The following is a 15,639-nucleotide window of genomic DNA, read 5'->3' on the forward strand; positions in this document are numbered from 1 at the left end:
TGTCTCCTCCAGTCTCAGAACCACGTCCTTTCTTGCTTCCAACCACATGGTGACATTTTGTACCCACAGGTCAGTCGTAAGCCAGATGAGACATGTGACTTTCTCCCAGGGAACAGGATCCCTCAGTTTGCCCCTTGCCTATCCCCCGCTGCTGGTGTGCAGTTAGGGGTGCAGTCACCACCAAAAGGTACCACATTCTGGGGATGCAGCAGTTACGGCCTACGGAGATCAAGAGAAGATATAGCTGCAAAATGTACCATTTCACATTTATATCATAAAATTTCAACTGATATGGGGGTGCCTAGGTGGCTCAGTCGGTGAAAAGTCTGCCTTCGGCTCAGGTCATGATCCCAGGGTCCTGGGATTGAGGCCTGTGTCTGGCTCCCCGCTCAGCGGGGAGCCTGATTCTCCTCCCTCTGCCCCTCAACCCACTCATGCACTCTCTCTCTCTGTCTCAAACAAAATATTTTTTCAAAAATTTTAACTAGTATATTTAAGATAATCAGAAAACATTTGCCTTCACACTCTGTGTAAGACTTGCATTTGTGGTTGTCACAAACAAAGCACAGTAACAGCCTTTGAGGGAATCCACAGGAGCCCATGTTCATGGGGCCCACGACGCAGGGTGTGGCACGACGAGTAAGGCTGGAACAGCACTAAACACATGACATCAAGAGAGTTAATTTTTTTTGAAGATTTTTTATTTATTTATTTGAGAGAGAGAGAGAGAGAGAGAGATAGTGAGAGAAAGCATTAGCAGGGCAGGGGAGGCAGGAGGGGAGAGGGAGAAGCAGGTTCCTCTCTCCCCAAGCAGGGAGTCTGATTATGGGGCTCCATCCCAGGACCCTGAGATCATGACCCGAGCCAAAGGCAGACACTTCACCAACTGAGCCACCCGCTGGGGCGCCCCTGCAAGTTACATCTAATAGGAGCAGGACCCAAAGAGTCACGGCATTGCAAGCAATAGCAGTGTTGCTACTTTTCCTCCTGCTGGAAATATGAAGCCAGCCAGCAAAGACATGAGAAGAAGTGTCTCCTGGGCCTGATCAGGAAGGTGTGTGGTGCCTGGACACCGCACGGCTCTTGCCAGGCACTACCTGGAAGATTGACAACAAGCCCCTTCCTACCAAGGATTCTTTTTTTTTTTTTTTTTAAATCATGAGACACACAGAAAGAGAGGCGGCGGAAACACAGGCAGAGGGAGAAACAGGCTCCTCCCGGGGAGCCTGATGCAGGACCCCATCCCGGGGAATCTGGGATCACGCCCTGAGCCGAAGGCAGACGCCCAACCGCTGAGCCACCCACGTGTCCCTGATTCTAAATATTTATTGATTAATCACTAATGTTTGTATGGTCCGTGGACTTTATACTACATATTTAATCGGATTGTGTACACATACAGGGCAGGGCCCTGCAAAACCGTATCTCCCCAGGACGCCTCGGCCAGCTGTGGCCAGCGATGCGGGCAGAAGGGGAAGAAAGTCCAACAAGGAGCGAGCAGTGGGGATGGAGAGGGCGAGTCCGCCTGTGAGTACGCAGGATGTCAAACCAGGCAGGTGGTGGCTCTCTGCTGTGTTTCAGGCTACCTTGGGAAGGGAGGTGGAGGTGTGCGTACCTGGTGCTTGTCACCAAGAGACACGGTGAGCCAGAAGAGGAGCAGGTGTGAGATCTGGGCGGGCCCAGTGTCACACAAACAGGTTTGAGATGTCCATGGGGCTTCCAGGAAATGCCCAGCAAAAATCGGCGTGTGACACAAAGCCTGAGCGTGGAGAGAGAGCTGCGGACCCTCGGGGCTCGGGGGGTGGTGACAAACACCAGGGAATAGGAGAGTCTCTGGAAAAGCTCAGAGCAGAGACAGCCGTGGCTGGAACCAAACACCCCGTGAATTACCGACCGTGCAGAGCAGAGCAAGACTATGTTCTCTTCCTCCCCGTGGCTGACACAAGATCCCGGGCTAAGCAGTAAGTGGCGAATGATTATGAAACTATAGTCATTGCATTATCTAATCTAAATCCCTGGGATTTGTTTGTGAAGGGAGTGCAGGTACTTCTCAGACGTGAGAGCTAACAACAGGAACACGACTTCACATATTTCATTAAATGCATTGAGGGTAAAAACTGAAAGTAGATCAAACTAGGATATAAGAAGACAAAATTAATCTCAATGTGATGTCATAGTGTTCAAGAGTCTTGACCCTTGGGATGTCAGGTGGCATGAAAATCTCCTTCCTGTGGATAAAGATGCTTGTGGAACGTGGTACACAACTTTTCTCTCCTTTCCTTTCCTTTCCTTTCCTTTCCTTTCCTTTCCTTTCCTTTCCTTTCCTTTCCTTTCCTTTCCTTTCCTTTCCTTTCCTTTCCTTTCCTTTCCTTTCCTTTCCTTTCCTTTTTCCTTTCCTTTTTCCATTCCTTTCCTTGCAATTGGGTTGTCTAGCAGGGAATCTACTTTTACTTCTATTGCTAGCTATGTTACGGTTTATCCATGTTAAAGACCTCAGGTCCTTCAGATAAAAGTGACATTCCAAGATTAAATAAAGCCAACTTCACAACCGCAGACAGACGCACAGCTAGGAGCCTACAGTCAGCTTTAGCACCAAGAGAGTTAACGCTCGTGTTGGAACATTCCACAGCCTTTAACTCCTCCTAGGATCTAGGTGGAGTACAAATAAATGTAAATTAAAACAGGATCCATTTATTCAAAAGGTTTTGTTTTCAACTCACTGACCTTAGATGTTAGCCACAACTTCGGCACAAATGTTAACTGCATTAGCTCGTCATACAGAGTGGGAGAGTGCTTCTTCACTGACTTTTACTAATATTATTGAGCTGTAAGACAGCTAGATACACATCAAAGAGAGATGAACAGGGAATCATATCTCCCAAGGCTGTTTTCTCATAAAACCAAAATAATAACATTAAATTCCTGAAAAAATAACCATAATCTCACCGTCCTAATACACAAATTATTTTCACTTTTACACATGCCTTCCATTCTTTGGCCACATGTGGACATTGCCATGTTTTTGCAATCATATCAGACATATACATTTACAGGGTATTTTATATCATAAAATACGCTGATGTTTATACATACTCTTAAAATGATCATTTTTTTTAAAGCTGCCTGTTGATGAACTGTAATTTTTCATTCTCTTGCTCATGGATATTTTAGTTGTGCATAGCTTTTGCTTTACTAGAGAACATGGCAGTGAACAAACATCAATATTTTTCTTTCTAATTAGGTTACACAACAGTATGAGCTAAAAGTGTCAGTTTCATCACATCTTTACCAGCACGGAGCACTATCACTTTTTATGTTTTAATCATTTGTTGTAAAAAGTTTCTTTGAGTTTACTTTAATTTGCACTCCTTCAGTTGATAGAAAGATGGAACATTTTTGGACACATTTGTTTTACTATTACTAGAGTGCTAAAAATAGAATGAAAACAAATAAATTGAGTAATTCTAGTAAACTAACCATGTGGCTTCTCCCTTCTGACCAAAGGAGCCTTAATTTTTCTCCTCCACTTGTCAGCACCATTATTTACCCAGCAATTAGAAATCTCTATGTCATTATGGGTTTTCTCCTCATCTCTCCTGGAGGAGAGGAGCCATATCACTGTTACTGTTAACTTTGTTGGGTATAATTTGTAAAGTAGAATAAAAATAGGCCCCATAAATATAGTCCAGCTCCTCTGTGCTTTTGTAGTAATCCCACCAAAAAGGAAATTGAAGCTAAGAGGGCAAATTACTTTCTCAGGGTCATACAGGTATGACCTGTATTTTGGTCATACAAATACCAAAATTTGTATTGGCTACAATATTTGGTATTTGGCTAAGCCAGGTTTGAAATGAGATGTATCCCTCCACAGTTCACACTTTCTCCAATGTGCCAATCACAAAATTTACCCCCTCCAGGTGGTTCTAATGCCAATTAAAACATACCTCAACCCTCTTTGCAAAGTTGTGTATGGATTCTTGGTAGCACTACCGTATTTCCCAATGATGAGCTTAGTCAGACCGGAGGCCTTCCCTGTATCTGTCTCAGACAGCGGGCGGGAGACAGGGAGAGAGGGACCCCCCTCTCTTGACACGGTCTGGGTCTGTCTTTGCGGTAGCTCAGAAACCACAGGTAATTATCTCTTGCTGGTTGATTTAATTAAGACCCAGGAACCACTGATTATGTCCAAAGTGCATTCACCATGATAAAATCTACCGGACAGAAGTCAGGAGGTGTGCTAACTAACGGGACAGATGGCTCTTCTTTTAGTGACTTCGTCATCTTTGAGTACATCTCCGAACATTCCCTTAAGAAGCTATTACATCTTTTAATTTTTTTTTTCGTTTATGCCACTTAATGAAATCTTGGTTACTACATGATTCACGGGAGTCGTGCTCAACGCTGCTGTCCTATTTAACGTCCATCCAGCCACTTGATAGGCGATCAGGGGCTGTGTAATCACCCCACAGGTGCCAGTTCAGCAGCATGCCCTTCTCCTTTTTGTGTGTCGGATGGATGGAGCCAACAATTCTGAACAGTTTTCTAACTTGATGATGGGAATATCTGGGGTTTACCTTTGTTTTTAGGAGGGTGCAGGGTTAGGTACACTAAAATACTTGAGGTTCCAGTGTATGTATACTCAACAGGTTGTGACCTGGGGAGGAGTTATGATGCTTGATCTCTCGAAAACATAAAGTTAGGAGTGAAGGCTATCTATCATAACTCATAATAAATACCATTTAAATCAAGTATTCCCTTAAAGTCCACCTAACAAGCAGCCACGTAATAGAGAATACGTGATAGAAAAGTACCTTGTTTGGACCGATCGTAATCTCAGTTCCACCACTATCTAAGTGACCTGAGCACCAGATAATATTGCATATTCATGGGGCATCTACTATGGGCTGGTCGATGAACGAAACATTTTTAATTCTCACATCCTGATTGGATTTTGTGTATGATCTCATGTCCTATGGCCTTGTAAAACTCATTTGTTCTAAAAGCTTATGGATTCTTTGGGAATTTCTACAATCTTGTTATTGCCAATGGGAAAAGTTCTTTTTCTTCTTTTCCAAACTGCATGTTGTTTATTTCTTATCTGTGCCTTATTGCTCTGGCTGGGGCCTCTAACCTGATATTGAACTGAAGTGGTGAAAGCAGGCATCCTTCATTTTTCTAGATTCTAAGGGGAACACATTGAGTTAAGTGTGATGTTGGCTGCAGGTCTTTGCATAAATTCCCTTCATCAGACTGAGGAAGTTCCCTTTGGTTTGCTGAGAATTTTTGTCATAAATGAATGCTGAATTTTGCCACGTATTTTCCCAAATTTATTGAGATGACCATGGAGTTTCTCTTCTTTTGTCTGAGGATATGATGGATTAGGTTGATTGACTTTATTTTAAGATTTTATATATTTATTCATGAGAGACAGAGAGAGAGAGAGAGAGGCAAAGACACAAGCAGAGGGAGAAGCAGGCTTTCCACAGGGAGCCTGATGCAGGACTCGATCCCAGGACCCCAGGATCATGCCCTGACCACCGAGGTGCCCCAGGTTGATTGATTTCCAAGATATAAAACACGTTATGCATTCACACACCAGACATATATTTGTGGGCAGTTATTTTGCCCAAGCATCATGTTGGGTGAGGGAGCTAAATCTCTGACCATAGGGATGGTCCCTGCCCTCAGGGAGTTCACGTATCCTAGTGTCCCTTGGGCTCTGTGCAGTGTGTCCAGTGCTTACCCACTTTGGAGCCTCCACCCCCTATTACTTCTGCTTTGAGGAGTGTTTGGCCAGTGTCCCCTTTGAGCAGAATCATGAGGGTCTCCTGAGCTCTTGGGGCAGAATGTGGTGCGGCACGGCTGGCCCCCTGAACAAGGTGAGGCAGATCTTGGCTGGGGGGATGAAGGGCTGGCCCTGCAGCTACTGCAGGATGAGATCCAAGCCTTCCCCACCTGGCCCTGCCCACTCCTCCCGTCTCCCCTGCACCATCCTGGCTTCTGCACGCAGCCACCTGAGTCATGCACCCCATGATGTGGCTGCCACTCCCTCTCCACTGCAGGACTTTCTGGCAACCACAACCAGGATAGCCGTTTAATGAAAACCATCCTTCCTCCCACCCCGCTGCTGAGGAGGACCGCTGAGCTACCAGATTCAGATCTGGGTTTACCACCCTACGGCTCTTCATCCACCATGCCAACTGGTCTACATCCGAAGTAGCAAAGCAGAGTCCTCAAAAATAGAAGAGCTCCAGCCACCAAAGCTCTGCCCAGTTCCCACTGTGTGTGGAGCTCCAGTCTGCTGGTGAGGAGCTCCAGAGCCAGCACATGCTGCCCAGCTGGCCAGGGCCTGAGTCCTGCCAGCCCTTTTGGTTAATTATTCTGTGATCGCAGCTCAGACCCTTAAACCATCTCCTTAAACGCTCTCATTCCCGCTCCGGCTCATCTCGAGCTGGTAGTTCTGAAAGGGGAGCCCCTTGGGGAGAACCTACGCTCTTGCTGAGCTCAAGCCTTCAGGTTGACATGTGAAAGCCAACGGAAGAGTGGCCCCCAGCAGGACACGGGGTGGAGGGGCTCTCGAGTCTCCATCACGTGCACAACATCACCGTGAGTGGGCATGCTTACTAACGCCTAGAGCAGTGGGCAGAAGAAGGGGATTATTGAGCCTTCGAGGGAAAACAGTACCTTCTTCCCTTGCTTCTCAAACTGGTATTTGTGCTGCCTGTGCGTTTGTGAAGCCAGGCCAGAGAGGGGACGTGGTGAGTCTTCCTGATGTGCCTGTCCCAGTTACTCAAACATTTGGAGTGGCATCGGTAAACTGAGTGGTCATTCGGTGATTTAAAATATCACCTCTTTAAAAAGATTTATTTATTTATTATTTTTGAGAAGCAGAAAGAAAGTGTGTGCACGAGCAGGAGCAGAGGCAGAGAAAGAGAGAGAGAGAGAGAGAGAAGCAGACTCCCCGCTGGGCGAGGAGCCCCACACGGGGCTCGATCTCATGCCCCTGAGGTCATGACTTGAGCTGAAACCGAGAGTCAGACGCCTAATAACCACTTGAACCACCCATGTGTCCCAGCACATTTCTATTTCTTCATTTATTTTTAGAGATGGGGACGAGGGAGAGAGAATCCCAAGCAGACTCCACACTGAGTGCAGAGCCTGATGTGGGGCTCGATCTCACAACCCCGAGGTCACAACCTGAGCCGAGATCAAGAATCGGATGCTTAACCCACTGAGCCACCCAGGTGCCCCAAAATGTCACTTTTATATACAAGCAAACATGGATAGTTCGGGCCGTAGGATGTCAACTTTGCGTAGATTCTGAAACAAAGAGAGGAAACCACAGCATCGCTTTGGTAGCTTGGATGCGCTTCTGGAACAAGCATTTGCTCTTCTCCGAAGTCAGGGAAGCTCAAGAGAAAGGGTTTGGCTGGCATTGCTCACAAAGATGACGTGCTCTGAGGTGCACAGCTCTGCCAGGGAAACATGTTCTTCACGGGAGGCGAGGGACACACAGATGTGACCACCCGTTTCCCTTGAGTGACTATGTCTGTCATTGTGATTCTCGTCACTCGTGCTGTCCTGAGCTTTACAGGCTGAATCCATGTGAGCGAGAAAACCCAAATTCACTCCCGGGGCCCGGATGCTGCCCCCAAATGGTTTGGGTTTGGGAAGAGTGGACACATGCTCCCCCCCAGCCCCCACGCCACCCCCGGCAGAGGTGACAGCAAGGGGAACAGGAAGTGCTGACCAAGGCCGCCCAGGCCTACTTGATATTCTGGGGACGAAGGCCGCAGCGGTCAGAATCCTTAGCTGCACCTGCTGGGCTGCTCCAGAGGCTGAGGGCACTTGGCAGGAGGGCCGGGCCAGGAAGCGAAGTGACAAACAGTCTCCCGAAAGCCGCACTGGAAGGAAGCCCGGTGGTGCAGTGGCCCGTTGCCGCCCCCAGCCCGCAGAGAAGTCCCTGGCCCGGGAGTCCCTCTGAAAGTAGGCCACCTGGGGGGGGGTGGGAGGAGTCGACTGCCCCCCTGGGGGGCCCCAGCGGCCCCCCCCCCGGGTTAAGCACGGTCCACTGCCCGCACGCACAGCTCTGTGATGAGGCCTGACGACCTTGCTCCGTCCCAGGGGCCGATCCCGAGTGGCATCTGGGGACGTCGGGTGAGGGAAGGGGCAGTGCAGGGGCTGTGGCGCTGTGCCAGACTGCCTGGGAGTCCAGAGTCGCAGAAACAACTGAAATCACATAAAACTCAGAAAGTGAAAGAGATCGGAGAGGAGCACAGTCCATGGTCCCACGACACTGACGCATGACCTGGGGCCCAGTGAGGGAGAAGGCTCCCCTCATGGCAGAGGAGGACGTACCCCGGCCCCCCCAGGCTCCTCCGCTGAAGGGATCAGAGCCACCCTTGCCTCCCGGGCTTCCTTCCCACAGGGTTCTGCCCAGAGCCCGGTCCCAAGGGGCCTGGCACGGCCACCCAGCAGGGCCCCAGACCTCAGAGAAGGGTGAGAACCCAGCCAGGAGGCCCAACCCGCTCCCCCGGCCACTGGCTCCTCAGTGTCTGCTCCATCAACAGAGAGTGCCATCAGATGTCATCGGAGGTGCCACAAAACACCACAGGGCCTTCAGAGGAAGCTAGAGACTGCAGAAGACCCTGACCCAGGCCCAGGGGGACCGAGCATGCCAGGTGGCTCTGGCCTGCACAGAAAGTGCCAGAACGGGCAAATGGCAAGCATAGGCAAGCACAAGCGTGTGGCCTCACCGCTGGGTGGGGGCTTTTCATGTCCAGGGCAGGGGTGGGGTGGGGGGTGGGCAGCACCCAAGGGGCTGCAGGGGTGAGCCTCTGAAAGCTGGGAAGACACCAAAGCAGAGGGGTGGGGAGCAGGTAAGGAGCCCGCGTCTGGGCAGCAGGTTGGGGCAAAGGCCTGAGGCGCTGCTGTTGGCGGTTGCCCAGGAAGGGGTGTGGGAGGACGCGGTGGTGTAAAGCCAGAGCTGCACACCACACACCCTCTGCATTTAGGGTAGGAGGGACAGTGACAGCAACTTGAGACACACCTATTTTCATTATTCCGGAGAGGGAGTCCTTTCTTAAATTCCACCTCCGCAGCCCTTTGAGGTAGGCCCAGAACATGCCCGCGTGGAGGCCGCGGGCTCCCAGTGAGCAGGAAGGAGAAGGCCCACCAGAGCGGCGGGTGTTGGGGACGTGGGGGCCCCGAGAGGGGGGCCCAGGCCCCCAGGGAGGCTCTGGGGGCTCCAGGGACCCGTCTTCAGCCCTCAGGCACCTCCTGCAACAGGACTTCAGCCGCCTGGCGGCCCCAGGACTGTAGTCACCATGGCTGGTGGACACTGGGATGTCAGGAATGTCAAACTCACTGCTTCCTCTTCCACGGGCATCTTCCCTGGGGGTGCAGGTGGGGGGGAGGCCTTAAAAGAGAAGTGTCATGACTGTTACTATTTATAGAACTATCCTGCACACAGGCATGGGTGTGAGTGAGTGTGAATGAGTGTGTGTGTGTGTGTGTGTGTGTGTGTGTGTCCAGCCCCAAGATTTTCAAACAGGGCCTCGAATGACCAGTGCCAGGACCTGGGCAGCTCTGGACAGAGCTCATCCAGCTCTGTCCAGCCTCGCTGTGTGGCCTCAGACCAGTGGACTCATTAACTCTCCCTGGACCTCTCTCCTCTCATCTTTAGAGGAGGCTCTAACCCTTCAGCGTTGTTCAAAAGTCAAGGAAAATAATAGATGTGAAAAGAAGCTGCCTAATGTTCCTTTTTTAGAACAAAGTGGTGTGTATACATTCATTTATTTATTTTTATTCATTCATTCACTCAACAAACACTCCTTGCTCTGGGCACCGAGAAACCCGCGATGAGGAAGAGGAGTTGGCGTAACCTGTTCTCAGAAAACTGACAATTTAGCCGGAAAGACAGACATGAATAATAAACACGCAAATGTGCAGATTTGCTCCAACCCATGAAGGGCCAGGCTGGCAAGCTCCGGGAGCAGGGATCAAGCTCTCGGGGTGGGGGAGGCTGGAAGTCAAGCCCAGGGCAGGGGATCCCTGGGGATCTGGGCTTGTCCCATAGGGGACAGGACAGGAGGCTTATTAGCTAGGACAAGACCAAGAGCCTGGGAATTTGCCCAAACAGAAACAGGGCAGGTGACGGCAGCTGGGGGCTTGGGCAGGCGGACCAGCCGGGGAGGAATGGGGGCAAGGGGACTAAGGACGCGCAGCCCTTTGGGGGAGCCTTAGAGCAGACAGAACCCAGCTCCTGAAGGGGTGCCAAGGCCACAAGGCCCCCCCCCGGGGAGTGATGGTAAGATACGGCCCCCGTCTTGGCACCCAGGGAGCGCGATTAGGGAGAGGGGGCCGTGAGAACACTCAGACGCGGACGCTTCACCATGTCATTGGCGCTGCAGAAAGACATCAGGACTGGGTCATATCTGTCTGATGCAACAGTAATTTGGGGAGGCTTCAGGGAGGGACCCGGCGTGGCCAGGTGGACCCAGGTCCAGCCCATGCCGCGTTTTTTTCAGAGAGAACCGAACCGGAATCGAACGCTCGGGAAGGAAGGTGATGTGGTCCCAGGAAGCCAGAGGCAAGCAGAGCACGGGGGCGGGTGGCGGGTCACTTGTCCCAGGGCCTGCCAGGCAGGGAGGCAGGCAACACAGGACGGGATGGGCTGCTTGGCTGCGTGGGGACCCCCCGGGGCTGCGCCAGGTGTGAGGCTGGGGAGCTGCCCCATGGGACAGGCCAGACAGGGGAGCCTCAGGGAGAGGTTGGGGTGAGCCAGGCAGAAACAGAGGGACCCGCACGACGTGGGCATCGGAGGGGCCCGGGGCCTGGAGGGGCCAGGCTGGGGGCCCGGAATCCACCTGAGCACTTAGAGCTGGAGGTTTGGGAGGAGAGTCGCCCAGCAATAGGAGGATGGGCCTGAGGTTTTAAGAATTGTTTTTAGGGGCTTTTTTTTTTCCTAAGAAATTGAAATCTGAAGGAGCCTCAGCTTATGGCTGAGAATCACCTGAACCAGGGCCACGAGGAGCCGGACAGATCTCCGCAAAGGCGAACTCACTAGAGCAAGGAGGAGTTACCGGAGGCGGATCAGCTAGTTCAGAAGAGAGGACCGCGGACGCCCAGGGCTGGTCTGTCCTTGTCCCTGTGGTCACACGCGTCCCCCCTGCCCCCCAGCAGCACAGGGCCCACGGCCCCTCGGAGCACTGAACGAACCCCCGATCCCTGAATGAGCCCACGGCCGGTCACAGACGCCCAGGCTCCCGAACGTCACAGGACGTCCCCTGGGCAGCTAGTTACTTAGCGCAGCATGGACAGCGATTTTCCAAAGTATTTTCAAGAGAGCAGCATGCTTTCTTTGTTTCTCTTCCTTTTCACTCTGGGTGACAGTTTTGTGGCATCTTAAAGCGTCGTGCCATTGCATGGATGTACAGCACAAAGATGGAGAAACAGGACAGTGACAATACCAGGAGCCAGGATCTGGAGGACACTTGCCAGTTGGCAAAGTGCTCTTGTGGCTGTGCCCGTGTCGTCGGCTTTGGGGGGGAGGGGAGACAGAGATGAGGGGTGTGCAGAAGGAAGTTGCCAGGGGCGCCCTGGTGACTCAGTGGTGGAGTGTCTGCCTTTGGCTCAGGGCGTGATCCCGGGGTCCTGGGATCAAGCCCTGCATTGGGCTCCCTGCAGGGATCCTGCTTCTCCTTCTGTCCCTCCCCTTGCTCGTGCTCTCTCTTTCATTCTCTTTCAAATGAACAAATATTTTTTAGAAGGAGGAGGAGGTGGAGGAGGAGGAGGAGGAGGAGGAGGAGGAGGAGGAGGAAGAGGAGGAAGTCAGTGTTGCCAACACGCAGAAAGATGGTGAGAGGGATCCCTGGGTGGCGCAGCGGTTTGGCGCCTGCCTTTGGCCCAGGGCGCGATCCTGGAGACCCGGGATCGAATCCCACATCGGGCTCCCGGTGCATGGAGCCTGCTTCTCCCTCTGCCTGTGTCTCTGCCTCTCTCTCTCTCTCTCTCTATCATAAATAAATAAAAATTAAAAAAAAAAAAAGAAAGACGGTGAGAAACGTGCCTGCAAGTGGAACCACAGAGTGACACGCGTCCATGACCTCACCAAACCCGTGAGGCTGCCCACCCAGGTCGGTGGATGCTGTGAAGTCTCTATCAACGGCGACAGAAAGGAAAACCAAGAGGGAAGTTGGGGGAGAGGCTCGGTGCTGCACGTCTGTGTCCGGGGACCTCAGAGAGGAGGGGGCGAGTGGGCACACGGCCATCTCCGGGGTGCAGAGGACGTGGCGCCGGGCCAAGTGTCGGTGGTCGGGTCCCTTCTGTGAGCTGACTTTCTGGGGAATGTGTGAGGCCGCTGCCTTGTCACCCAGGCCTGCCCTGACGCATTTAGAAACTGGTCTCTTCACCTGGTGGGGAGAACTCACTAGTGTCTGCAAAGACCTTTCTGATCCTTATCAAAAGGTGCTACACCAGCTCTAATTATCCAGGGCGTCAGCTTTCAGCTGTCCCTCCTCTCCCTCTCCCTCTCTCTTCTCTGTCTCTGTCTCTCATCTCTGCGGTAGAGATTACTGCTCTGTCCCTTTCGGGGTCAGGTCGGCAGTCACCACTGAGCACCTGGCTGATGGGATTGTTTATCTGCGTTCCCAATTCACTGCCCAGATTCCAAACTTTCTGCAGGGAGATGGTATCTCGACAGTGATACTAGCCCTGCACCCCACCCCTGCCCCTCCGCCCAGGAGGAGGCAGCTGCCTGTGGGGTGTAGTGTGATCAGGCCTCTGAAAGCCCTCCTCCCAGAGCCGAGGACAACTCCCCCATCACTTCTCACGGGAGCTGGAAAGCCGTCCATTTAAAAATCCACTCCTTTGGGTCTTAGATGTGTTTTTCTACAAGTGCAGAGAACACAGCCACAACTCAGAGCACCTGCTTCTGGGCTCCCTCCTCTCGGCTGGGTGCTGGCTCTGCTCTTTCTAGCCTGGTGACCTGGGATAAACCCACTTTTCCTTTCTCAGATTCTTTTTTTCATTTAAACGGTGCCACTAATGCCTGTCTCGCAGGGCCCTGTACGGATCAGGGGAGATAATGGATATGAAAGCCAGCACTGCAGAACCAAAAGAAGCATTATTATTACTAAAATGCTAGTCGCTAGTCGCCAGTTGCAGGGGGCTGGCTAATCCCCAGTAGGGATTAGTTGGTGGCTCCCCAGGGCCTGGGGAGCCACCCCGGGGTGGGCAGATCAGAAGAACCAGGAGACCACAGAAGAGGCAAAGGACAGGACCCCTACTGCAGGGCACCGCCACTCAAGTCTTAGGGTGATGAGGGGCTTAAGATCTTTCCCCAGATCCCCGACAACGGAGGACACCCCGAGGGCTCTGCACTGCCAGCCTGCTCTCCTGCGATCCACGGATGTGAAGCCTAGGGGGCACTCAGTGGGCAAAAGAAGCATTAAGAAAATTAACCTAATGTGTCTGGGGCTCCGCAGACACATCACTCAGGTAATTCAAGCACAAAGCCCCAGTTTTGGCATGAGCAGCCCACACTCATCAGGCCAGAGTAATTGCTTTCTTTGTCAGAATTTCCTAGATAATCTCCTCCCCTTTGTTTGACTGAGAGAACCAGCCTCTCATCTGGGAACCTGCTCGCCAAGCAGTATTGGGTCCTTAGAGATGAAGGACACAGTGTGAGCGATTTTCCATAAACATGTTGGCACATGTATTAATTATTACAAGGGGGAAATGTGCCCTGGTGCTCCATCTGGGAGGATGACGTAGTGGAGGGGACGTGGAGAGAGGGGACACGTTGCTGATGGAACCATCAGAGCTCCTTCCCAGCAACCTGCGGGGATCCAGGCTCCGGGCTGGGCCTTTTGTATGAAAAAAAAAAATCCCATTTAATCCTCTCCACAGCTCCGGAGGCCGCATCCGGGAATGGGAAGAAGTTGGGTCTAGAAGCCAAACATTAATGGATTTTATTCCCTACCCAGCCGCGTGCTGTGTGGACAGGGCAGGCTGGTCGCCTCCCTTGCAGAGCACACGTGTCTGCTACGTGGAAGCGAGCGAGGTGGCCTCCGGGGCGTTGGGGGAAACCCGCGCACTCAAGACGGGGACGCACCTGCCGGGCGCACCGCGGGCATGTGATAAACAGTGGCTCCAGGGTCATGTTTTGCAGACGAGGATGGCGAGGAGCAAGGAGGGGAGGAACCCGCCAAGGACACGTTGCTGGCCGACAGCAGAGCCAGCTCTGTCTCCCCGCAAAGGGTAGGCCTTTTGCTCAGAGGCATTTTAACTCAAGCCCTTCGCAGCCTCCCCACCACAGCTCGACACCGGTCTTGCCTCCAGGACTTGCGGGCAGATGGAGGTCATGATCGTGCATTGCACCTCTGGATCCTCGGCGTCCCTCACGCAGCTCCTTGCTGCACAGCTGCCCAGAAATGTTTGCTAGATGACAGAAGAATTAATGAGAGCCTAGAATGGGGGCCCTGGCTGGCTCCGCCTGTTAAGTGTCCATTTGACTCTTACTTTCGGCTCAGGTCATGATCTCAGGGTTGGGAGATCAAGCCCCGAGGAGGGGTCCATGCTGAGCGTGGAGCCTGCTTGGGATTCTCTGTCTCCCTCTGCCTCTGCCCCTTCCCCTGCTTGCGTGTGTGCTCGCTCACTCTCACTCTGTCTCATGAAATAAATATCTTTAAAAAAAAAAAAAAGAGCCTAGAATGGATTGAGTGAGCTGAGTCAAGGTAACCGTGTAACAGGTTTCCAGCATGTGCCTGGTGACTTGGGGGTTGGGACACGAGGTTCCCTCACATCGCAGAGGAAGTTTGAATTTTCCTCATCCACTTTCATGGTGGGAGGAGGGATGGGAGCAATGGACATCGCCTCCGACAGAAATGGCACAAACTGGGGCCCGTAGGGAAACTTGTGGCTAAAAAAAAAAAAAAAAGATGGGAAAGATGAAATGGGAGGATGGACAGCAACAGGCTCTGAAAGTGCTAGAGCCTGCGAGAGAGAAAGGGACTGCTCTTCATATGCGTGACCATTGCTTATCGGCCTGATAGAACCACAGACGACGTTAGCCGGGGGGGGGGGGGGGGGGGGGGGGGGGGGCTTGTTTGGGGCTCCCCGGCCTGTAGTGAGAAGGCTGTAAAAACAGAGGCCAGGACCGAAGCCCGCTTGATGATACGCACGTGTGGCTGTGGGTTTAGAAGAATAAAACCCACAACAGCGGCCCCACCCGCAACTTTCCTTGCACAGCCTCAGATTTTGAGGCCCACAGGGAAGCAGGCCCCAGAGGAACGTAGACGCATTGAAAAGAAAACCCTCCAGTCACCCACAGATGGGCAGGTGTGGGGGTTCTGGCCTCCGGGCCTACTCCACGCTCCCTGCAAGCCCCCACCAGGCAGGCCTCCCGAGGCTGGAGCGCCCCCCACGCCTGCCCAAGCCCTCTGCGCGGGGCCCACCTCAGCCCAGCCTGGGCCCCGGGGTGGGACAGGCCACGCGCCTGGAACTGTTGCCTGGAATGAATCGGAAGCTCCCCTGACGCCCCTGGCTGAGAGCTCCCGACAGGCCGGGGCTGAGGCTGGCACTCCTCATTGCTGCCAAGGACGGTTCCACGACCGGAGCAGGCCTGGTAATGAGCTA

The 15,639-nt window shown here is 52.5% G+C and overlaps 1 long non-coding RNA gene across 1 annotated transcript; it reads left to right on the top strand.

Moving 5' to 3' along the window:
* Positions 1–1,414: 1,414 nt before the first annotated feature.
* LOC119877148 lies at positions 1,415–14,647 on the top strand. The gene is made up of 3 exons (XR_005372046.1): positions 1,415–1,961; positions 13,335–13,500; positions 13,912–14,647. It is a non-coding gene; the product is annotated as an uncharacterized LOC119877148 (long non-coding RNA).
* The last annotated feature ends 992 nt before the right edge of the window (positions 14,648–15,639 follow it).

The sequence above is a fragment of the Canis lupus genome, chromosome 17 (assembly GCF_011100685.1).
Source record: "Canis lupus familiaris isolate Mischka breed German Shepherd chromosome 17, alternate assembly UU_Cfam_GSD_1.0, whole genome shotgun sequence".
Classification (NCBI taxonomy): domain Eukaryota; kingdom Metazoa; phylum Chordata; class Mammalia; order Carnivora; family Canidae; genus Canis; species Canis lupus.